The sequence below is a fragment of the Trematomus bernacchii genome, unplaced genomic scaffold, assembly GCF_902827165.1.
Source record: "Trematomus bernacchii unplaced genomic scaffold, fTreBer1.1, whole genome shotgun sequence".
In the NCBI taxonomy this organism is placed as follows: Eukaryota; Metazoa; Chordata; class Actinopteri; order Perciformes; family Nototheniidae; genus Trematomus; species Trematomus bernacchii.
In genome coordinates this window covers 66,146-76,145 of record NW_022987826.1, presented here as the reverse complement: position 1 = coordinate 76,145, position 10,000 = coordinate 66,146, and the positions used below count along the sequence as shown (strand labels likewise).

Here is a 10,000-nt window from a genome sequence, read left to right as displayed (position 1 = left end):
CAACCTCTAGTCTTCAGTAATGAACCTGGACCCTCAGAAACAGAGTAAGAGTTTCTGCTGTAACCTGATCTGAAGAGGATTCAGTGTTTCTGTCATCTGATAATCTAACCTGTTCTTTAATGATCGCAGTAAAGAAACTCAGTCGAGTACAGAAAATAAAGTTTAAACTCATGATCCCTGGCGTCATCAGCGATCGTAAAAAATCTACATACAGACAGAAGTCAAAATCTGCTCTTTGCTCTTCTGTTATCTGATAATCTAACCTGTCCTTTAATGATCGCAGTGAAGAAACTTAGTAACCAGTGGCGAGCCGTCAGGGCCCTCTAGGCCCTCTGTGAGGGCCTAAGATATTCCAAAAACTAATATTTAAAAACATTTAAAAAATATATATTGTTTTTAAATATATATCTTTTTAATATTATTTTTGTTATATTTTTCATTAGTTTTACCGAAAAAAAACTTGATTTAATTGTATTTAAAATAACATTTCCAAATAAATGAATCCTTCGAATCTGCCTGTTCAGTCTCTGTTGAATGTGAAGGGTTACATGAAAGAAGCTCGTCTGGCCCTCTCTGCGATTCACAGAGGGTTGCTATAGTAACTGAACGAGAGAGTAATGTCAAATGACAGTACAATTGACCAATCATATCTTCCCTCTAAATGGGTGGGTTTTATTATCGCGGACTTTATGACAAGTTCCGCCCGCTGTGAAACTTTTCTTGTGTCCATAGCAACAACAACTTCCTGTCAACAGCGTGAACTCGCCTTCAAAATAAAAGCATGCCAAATTACACTTAAGACATACAACTGCAACGAAAGTAACAAACACAATGCAATATCCTTTTCAATGTCAAAGAACACACATTGGGTTCACAGGTGTTGTTTTGTGTGGTAGAGGGTCGCTGTCATTGATGCGTTTTGAGAGAGAAGTCAAAATGTGCTCATTAAATGAACTAATGACGTTTAAAACATGTGTTGTTTCCACAGACAGAGAGCAGAGTCTCCAGTCCCCAGCTGTCTGTCTCTGAAGAGTGACGGGTCTAAATACTGGCTTCCTCCAGTCTTCAGTAATGAACCTGGACCCTCAGACACAAAGTAAGAGTTTTCTGCTGTAACCTGACCTGAAGAGGATCCAGTGTTTCTGTCATCTGATAATCTAACCTGTTCTTTAATGATCGCTGTAAAGACATTTAGTAACAGTACAGTAACAAAGTTTAAACTCATGATCCCTGGCGTCATCAGCGATAATAACAAATCTACATACTACTGCTCTTTGCTCTTCTGTTATCTGATAATCTAAACTGTTCTTTAATGATCGCAGTAAAGACATTTAGTAGAGTACTTTAACAAAGTTTAAAACTCTTGATCCCTGGCGTCATCAGCGATAGCAAATAATCTACATACAGACAGAAGTCAAACTGTGCTCTCTGAATTAACTAATGATGTTTAAAACATGTGTTGTTTCCACAAGACAGAGAGCAGAGTCTCCAGTCCCCAGCTGTCTGTCTCTGAAGAGTGACCGGTCTAAAGACTTTCCTCCAGACTTCAGTGATGAACCTGGACCCTCAGACACAGAGTAAGAGTTTCTTCTGCTGTAACCTGAAGAGGATCCAGTTTTTTATATAATCTAATATATCCTTTAATAATATCATGTGTGCAGTATGTACAGAACAAAGGCAAGCAGAAAACAGCAAGCTAACATTATTTAAGGATTATGAGCGTTCAGGCTCACGCGTTGTTTAAAAATGACGGAAGGAGAGGGTTCAAAAACAAAACAGAGTTTATTCCAAAAAGTCAGCCACTTAGGCAAACAACAGAAAAACAACACAGTCTTCCTTATTCAGGGAGGTGTTGTAATCGGTCCGTCCTCTCAGGACCCAGCATACTGCAAGAGGGACCAGGTTACCAGCATGCTTTTATGTAGTGACTTATTACCTGATTCCGATCAGCTGTCCTGGCCTCCGGCTGAGCCACTCCAGCAGCCGGCGCTCTAACACCCTGCTGCCACAAGGATATTTCAATATGCATTTATAGTATCATTGTATCAGTGGTATAAAAGCTTGCCAGCTGCCAGGGTTCTCAACACGCACCAAGCCCTGGCAGCACATCACCCCCACTCTCTTCAACCTCCACTGGCTCCTGGTCAAGGCCCCGCATCACCTACAAACTCCTCCTCGTCACCTACAAGTCCCTCCATGCCCTCTCCCCTCAGTACCTCACAGATCTCCTCCACCCAAGGGTGTAACTTTGGTTTGGTTTTGGTTTGAGAAGTGGGGGGGACACAAAACAAGGGGGTCCTCCGCAATGAAACATTTTCTCGATTTAATTCCATTTCCTGCCTTTCTACAAATATATTAGGGTCTATGGTGTTAAAAAATCCAAGAAAAAGATGTGTAGTGTATATGATGAGTCTGCAGATTTACTATATCCTATCCAGTGTTTCCGCCAGACCAGGGGCTGAGAGGGCGTCCACCCCGAGAGCGGGGGGGTGTGTGCAACCCAGTCTCACATCTAAACGTGTAATAACTACGTTGGTCCACAATTTGGGATGTAGTATTTCTACAAAAACGCCTCTGAAATTGTAGGATCCCTACGTTTTTTTCCACCATTCATTTCCAATGGCTGGCGTCTATGTCACGTGATCTTCAACTTTCTCTCTCCGCAGAAATAAAAAAACATGGCCGACCTTCGTTCTATTCTCGGTAGAAAATGCCTATTTTAGGTTATTTGGCCATTAAAATGCGTTTTGATGTCATTTGATGCGAGAAATATGAGTTGTTATTTCAGATTATGTGTGCAAGTGGATGTACATGATCTTTAGTTTGCTAGTTATTACGAAGAATACTTCAGGAATTGTGTAAATACAACGTTTTCATTGTTACCAAGGTGGTTGCTAGGGACGCTGCTATCGATATTATGTCTGTTGTGTTGTGTAACTGTTTAATGGTGTTATCTTTATTGCTACCCCGGCATCTATAATTGTGGCATAGATACGTTATTTTCCATTATGCTTTCTATATATTGTCTTTATTATGCTTTAAACAGTGTCTCGGGCTTTGGCTATAGGGCGGCTCAAAGTATTTTGTCCGGCCGTTGTGAAGACTGCTTTGTTTATTGTCCTTGTTTTGTTTTAAATAAAGCATATTCAATCGAGACATGCCAAACATGTGACGTCATGTGACGTGTCGCATCTGCGCACAGGGAGCAGGGAGACCCCGAGATCCGTATTCCTCGTATTTTTTAAATAAAGAGATTTTCAATCACGGGCGCGCATCAAACGTGTGACGTCACACGTTTGATGCGCGCCCGCCTTTAATACCACATTACGTCACTGACGTAATGTGGTATTAAAAGTATTAAAAGAGGTGAAAATCACTACAAGTCTGGGCATGTTGAGAGCTGTACATACACACACATTTCATAGTCTTATATTTCAACAGTTTTACGACAAACTGTGAACTTTTTTGACATGGAAATTATTATTTAAGATTGACAAACATCATATGTGTAATTCGTGGCACAATTCAAAATAATCATTTTGACTTCAATGCATACTTTTTCCGAAATAAGGTCCCATGGAGGGACCCGGAAGTTTGACGGACATTACCCACAATCCTCTGTAGCAACCATAGACTGTATACAAAAATTAAATAATACATTATTCCGAGTGTGCTTGTTTTTCTCTTTGAAAGTCATCACATAACGGCATTGTAATACACGTTTCGGCTGCATTAAATATGACATATCTGCCGTAGTTAACTCTATGTATAGAGCCCTGATGACAAGACTTCTAGACAAACAGGAACTGCCGCCAAAACTGAAAACTGGAATATATAAGCAATTAAACAACATCTTACATTTCTTTTCACACAATACGTCTCCTTGCAGTATCAACACTAATTCGGCTGACTTTATATTTGATCTAATTGGTAGATAGGCTGTATTTACGCCATAACGGTGCACAGCTGATATAAAGGGACACCTACTGGTTAAAGCACGTTATTGCATTTTACAAATGTATTATTATATATGAATAGGATCCCTATAAAGTATATTCTTTACTCGTCGTTATTCTCTACAAATAGTTAATTAAAGACTGTATATAATGACTATTTTGCACATCCCTTTCAAGATTTCAAGATTTTCTAAGGTTTATTGACATATAATATCATATACACAACTACGGTGTAGTTATGCAATGAATGAAAAACTTGGGTCGCAGGTTCCTCAACAGTGCATTACAAGACATCTATCAATATGTGTGTATACCTCCACCATTAAACTGTCATATTCTGCACATTTCTTATACTATCTACATACATCTTATAAGAGTAATACATATGTATAATATCAGTTAAAATAAATGCTTCAACATCAGTGGCGGCTGGTGGAAAATATTTTAGGTGGGGGCTGTGGAAATGGTGATCAAACAATACTAGGGGGATCCGGGGGGATGTTCCCCCGGTAATTTTTTTTTGTTGAGAAAAGACCCCCTAAATTATGACTTCTGGTGATGTTAGAGGGGGGGGGGGGGGGGGGGGGGGGGGGGGGGGTGGGGAAGGACAATTTGAGGCTTAAACATATGAGAAGACTGATCAATACCTCCATAACTTCAGTGTGGTTAGCTATGAATCTTCCAAAACTTCCAAACACCTTGTCCTGGACATAGTTTTCTACAGCATAAACTGTGCAACAGTACAGTAGGCCCACACAACCTGCAGAACACCGGGGCTTTGAGAACACTCAAAATTACTTAAAATGATTTAATTCCCATTTAACCTGTTAAGGGGCTTTTTTTCCCCCGTTTTTTTTCTCACGAAACTGTGTCTCAGGGCTTCTTAAAATGTAATAAACTATTCATGTGTCCTACTCAGAGGAAACGCAGCTAACTGATGATATGAACCATGTTTACCGAAACAAAACACAAGTCTCACAAGAAGCGTCTAAATGAGCCCTGAGCGAAAAAAATGCTAACGCACTCTAGGTATAAATCAATCGATATACTTATCGGATATGCACAAACAAATATAAGTATCATCACTGAGCGATCACAACTCGCGACAGGGGAAGCAAATACAGACCATCACACGACGTAGCTTTAGGTAGCAAAACACGGAGATATGCTCACCTTTTGCAGAATAACAATTCTGATCAAAAACGAGAAAAACGCAGCTGAAGGTTAATCCAATGTGTCTGTCACTTTGAAAAAAATGATTGATTGATTGATTTTATTAGCTGCTAATGGTAGCTTCCAGAGTGTATGACAGCTTCCTGTTTTGTCTCCTTGGATACGAGTCCAAACAACTCACAGACTGCACCGGGCGCTGACCTAGGAGCCCTGTGACCATCAGATTTGACGACGCTGATTGGCTGAAATTATGTTTCGGCGGCATAGTTTAAAGATAGCAACAGTTGGCTTCTGCTGCACTTGCTGCACTCTCGTCTGGGCGCTGTGCTAGCGCCCAGACGAGAGGGAGTAATGATACACGGGCAAGGCCAGGCAGGAAACATGTGACTTATCAGTAACTTTAGACATCGTAACACAATTTTAAACGAGATTTTATTGTAGATTATACATTTTACTGATACCAATTATAATATTTACCTTGTTTATTAAAAATAAAAATAAAAATAAAAAATATATTTTTTAAATATATATATATTTTTTTTTTTTTTTTTTTTTTTTTTTAATGTGGGAAGAGGGGGGGGCGGCGCCCCTAGCGCCCCTATGGGTCGGCCGCCACTGTTCAACATAGTTAACATTGCTGGAGGTACATATTGATAGATGTCTTGTAATGCACTGTTGAGGACCTGCGACCCAAGTTTTTCATTCATTGCATAACTACACCGTTGTGTATATGATATGATTGATATGTCAATAAACCTTAGAAAATCTTGAAATCTTGAAAGGGATGTGCAAAATAGTCATTATATACAGTCTTTAATTAACTATTAGTAGAGAATAACGAGTAATGAATATACTTTATAGGGATCCTATTAATATCTAATAATAAAATAATAAAATGCAATAACGTGCTTTAACCAGTAGGTGTCCCTTTCTATCAGCTGTGCACCGTTATGGTGTAAATACAGCCTATCTACCAATTGGATCAAATATAAAAGTCAGCCGAATTAGTGTTGATACTGCAAGGAGACGTATTGTGTGAAAAGAAATCTAAGATGTTGTTTAACTGCTGATATATTTATGATCGGGGAGGCGTGTGGCACAGTGGAATAGTGCGTTGGTGTTCGGATCAGGGGAGCACAGGTTCAAACCCCACTGCAGGTCAGCATGTCGTTGTGTCCCTGGGCAAGACACTTCACCCCAAATTGCTCCTGTGGGGATTGCCCACAGTATTGAGTATGTAAATCGCTTTGGATAAAAGCATCTAACAAGTGACATGTAATGTAATGTAATGTAATGATCCACGTCACGTTTTCAGTTTTGGCAGCAGTTCTTCCTGTTTTCAGATAATAAACACCATTTCCCAACGTGCATTGCGGCTAAACCGTCCAATCACCGAGCTGAGGATCTTGCATACGTCTGTTTCTGGTGTTTATGACGATGTGATGTGAGATGTGAGACTGGGTTGGAGAATTGCACAGGGGAAAATAACGTATCTATGCCGCGGATTTTGTTAAACTAATACGTTTGCGCTGTGGACCAACACTATAAATTGACGGGGAAGGGGGGTAGCAATAAAGATAACACCATTAAACAGTTACACAACATAACAGACATAATATCGATAGTAGCGTCCCTAGCAACCACCTTGGTAACAATGAAAACGTTGTATTTAAACAATTTCCTGAAGTATTCTTCATAATAACTAGCAAACTAAAGATCATGTACATCCACTGCACACATAATCTGAAATAACAACTCATATTTCTCGCATCAAATGACATCAAAACGCATTTTAATGGCCAAACTAACCTTAAAATAGGCATTTTCTACCGGGAATAAAACGAAGGTCGGCCATGTTTTTTTATTTCTGCGGAGAGAAAGTTGAAGATCACGTGACATAGACGCCAGCCATTGGAAATTAATGGTGGAAAAAAAACGTAGGGATCCTACGATTTAAGAGGCGTTTTTGTAGAAATACTACATCCCAAATTGTGGACCAACGTAGTTATTACACGTTTAGATGTGAGACTGGGTTGGTGTGTGTGACGTCACGTTGTGAATTTTGTCACGATTCTTATGTTATGTCACGTTTTTAGTTTTGTATGTCTAGGTTTGGGTTTATTTTGCTGTTCTGTTCTCCCTGTTTCATGTTTTCCTCCTTGTTTCTTGTCTGGTCCTTCTCCCTGTGTTTTCCTCCCCTGTCGTTAGTTTCCCTGGTGTGGTCTGATTGTCTGATTGTGTTCACCTGTTGCCCTTGTGTTTCTCCCTCCTTTACCCAGCTGTTCTTGTTCCTTGATTACCCCCTCCCTGTATTTAGTCTTGTCTTTTCCTGTGTTTTCTCGTCGGTTGGTCACGGTCAGTTTTGTGTGTTTTACCTTGTACTATCTATGTTTTTTTCGATTCATGACATGTTTTTGTTTTTTCAGCTTTTAAATAAAGCTCGCTTTTGTTTATAGACCTTTACCTTTTTTGTAGTCTGCTTTTGGGTCCTACCTTTTTCCGCAATCCGAAACAGTGATCTTAACAAATTTGAATTGAGCCGTCCCTTATAGCCTACTATCTCTTTACGTCTCCCTGCCGACAGGGACACCCCTCCTGGCATGGTCCTTGGAAGATGCGGCGGTGTTTTTTCCGTCACAGGAACGCGCTTTGCTGGCGGCGAAAATAATCCCACCAGACTCCTTTGCCCCTCCAACAGAGCGATGTCCTTGTCCTTTTTCCTTTTCGTCATTTCAAGCGATAAAAGCTCTCGATCTTCTCTCAAATTATTAATTTTTTTGACGGCAAGACGCCCCCCTGGCAGAAACGCTGATCCTATCCATGTGAACCCGTTTTATTTGTGATGACCTCACCTCCTCTAGGGGGGTCCGGGGGCATGCACCCCCGGGAAGATTTGTTTCTTTAAATTGAAGTTAAAGGCATCAATCTGATGCCCTTTGAGGGCAAAATTAAGAGATTTATGGATACATAACACTAATATGAAACGGAACTGTATATATTTAAATAATCAAAAAGCCATTAGAATATCAATATGCTCACAACCAATAACACATATATGATAAACTCCTCTCTCCTATCTTTATCTTACCTAGTCTGCATTCTTTCTTTTTATTTATGCATATTTTACTAATCACTCCCCTTTCAAACTGTGTCTTTTATTTTTTACTGACCTATATTGGAATGATTTCTTAACTTATTTTTACAACTAGGCCAATATTACATAGATGGAAATATTTGTTTACAAAGATGAGCAAACCGTTTGAGAGCCACTGAGATCACTTAGACTACAGTTTACAACCTAATCCTCAGAGAGTTCTTTACCTCCCTGAGCTGACGTGATCTCTCAGTCCCACAGGAGAGAGCTCTCCCTCTCCTTACTGTTGAAACAGCTTCTAATCTCCGTTAGCTCCGAGCTAGCACCAGATGCTAGCACCAGATGCTAACAACAACCCACGTAACTGGTGCGCTGTCTCTCTCTCTCTCTCTCTCATCTCTCTCTCCTCTACTCTCCTCTCTCTCTTCTCCCTCTCTCTCTCTCCTCTCTCCTCTCCTCCTCTCTCTCTTCTCTCTCTCGCTCATCTCATCTCTCTCTCTCTCCTCTCTCTCTCTCTCTCTCTCTCTCTCTCTGTCGCTCGCACACTCACACAGATACATTGTGTGCTCCTCCGTGACGATGACCGCTTGCGTAAAAAAAAACACATTTGAAAAGTGGGGGACACACAAACAGAAGGCGCTATATAAATTATATAATGGTTTTAAATGGAAGAAATATTGATAAATACCAACTCAAAACTAAATATATCGGCCAAAACATTATTCACTACTTGGGCATGTAACAGAGTTTTGTGTGATTACATGTAGAGTCAATGCAAAGACCCAGATCCGTGCCTGGCAACACCAAATTCATGTCACCTGCGTATTCGTGCAGCGTGACACATTTCATCTTGAGTGTAACGTTTGTGACGCTCTGCCCATTGGTGAGAATCAGCTCCACTAATGTAAAGTGCTGTAAAGGATGTGTTCATCTCCACAGAGGGAAGAGGAGAAGTCCTGCCAGTCAGACCAGCTCTGTACGAGGTAATCAATCAATCAATCAATGTTTATTTATATAGTCCAATATCACAAATGTTACATTTGTCTCAGTGGACTTCACAGTTTGTACAGAATATCAGTGACAATACGATACCCTCTGTCCTTACACCCTCACATCGTACAAGGAAACACTTCTAGAGAAAAAACCCACAGTTTAAAGGAACATGGGAGAAACCTCAGGGAGAGCATCAGAGGAGGGATCCCTCTCCCAGGACGGACAGACGTGCAATAGATGCCGTGTGTAAATCGAAGAGATAATACATTTACAACTTAGGTAGACCGAATGTTTGGAAATGCATGTGTCTATAATAAGAAGATGAATCCACGAGGATGTCAACAATCCTGTGGGAGCCATCAGGGAAGTAGTATGATGAGAGTCAGGCAGGACCACAGAGACAGGTTCAGCCACGACTCGAAGTCCAGGTCTCAATCCAGAACTCAGGATAGAGGATCCAGGACACAGGACCACAGCAACAGGGTCAGCCTCGACTTAGGATCCCGGCGTAGATAGACACCAAAAAGAAATTTGGGGAAGCTGGGTTATTGGGAACATGAGAGTACACAGGTACAGACAGAGAGAAGGAAGAAGTAAGGTGTCCCCCGACAGTCTAAGCCTATAGCAGCAAAACTAACGTGTTTACGTACATGCACTCCCTTAGGATAGGTTGAGGGATAAGGGGTAGCAAGTAAGAAGTAAGGAACAGAGGTGGAGAGGCACAACGTGTCTACGTACATGCACTCCCTTAGGATAGGTAAGAGGCCGAACTCATGCAGCATTT

The 10,000-nt window shown here is 40.7% G+C and overlaps 1 long non-coding RNA gene across 1 annotated transcript; it reads left to right on the top strand.

The window, feature by feature from the left end:
• LOC117499358 lies at positions 1–9,204 on the top strand. Its single transcript, XR_004557704.1, has 4 exons — positions 1–44; positions 989–1,096; positions 1,473–1,577; positions 9,163–9,204. It is a non-coding gene; the product is annotated as an uncharacterized LOC117499358 (long non-coding RNA).
• Positions 9,205–10,000: the final 796 nt, after the last annotated feature.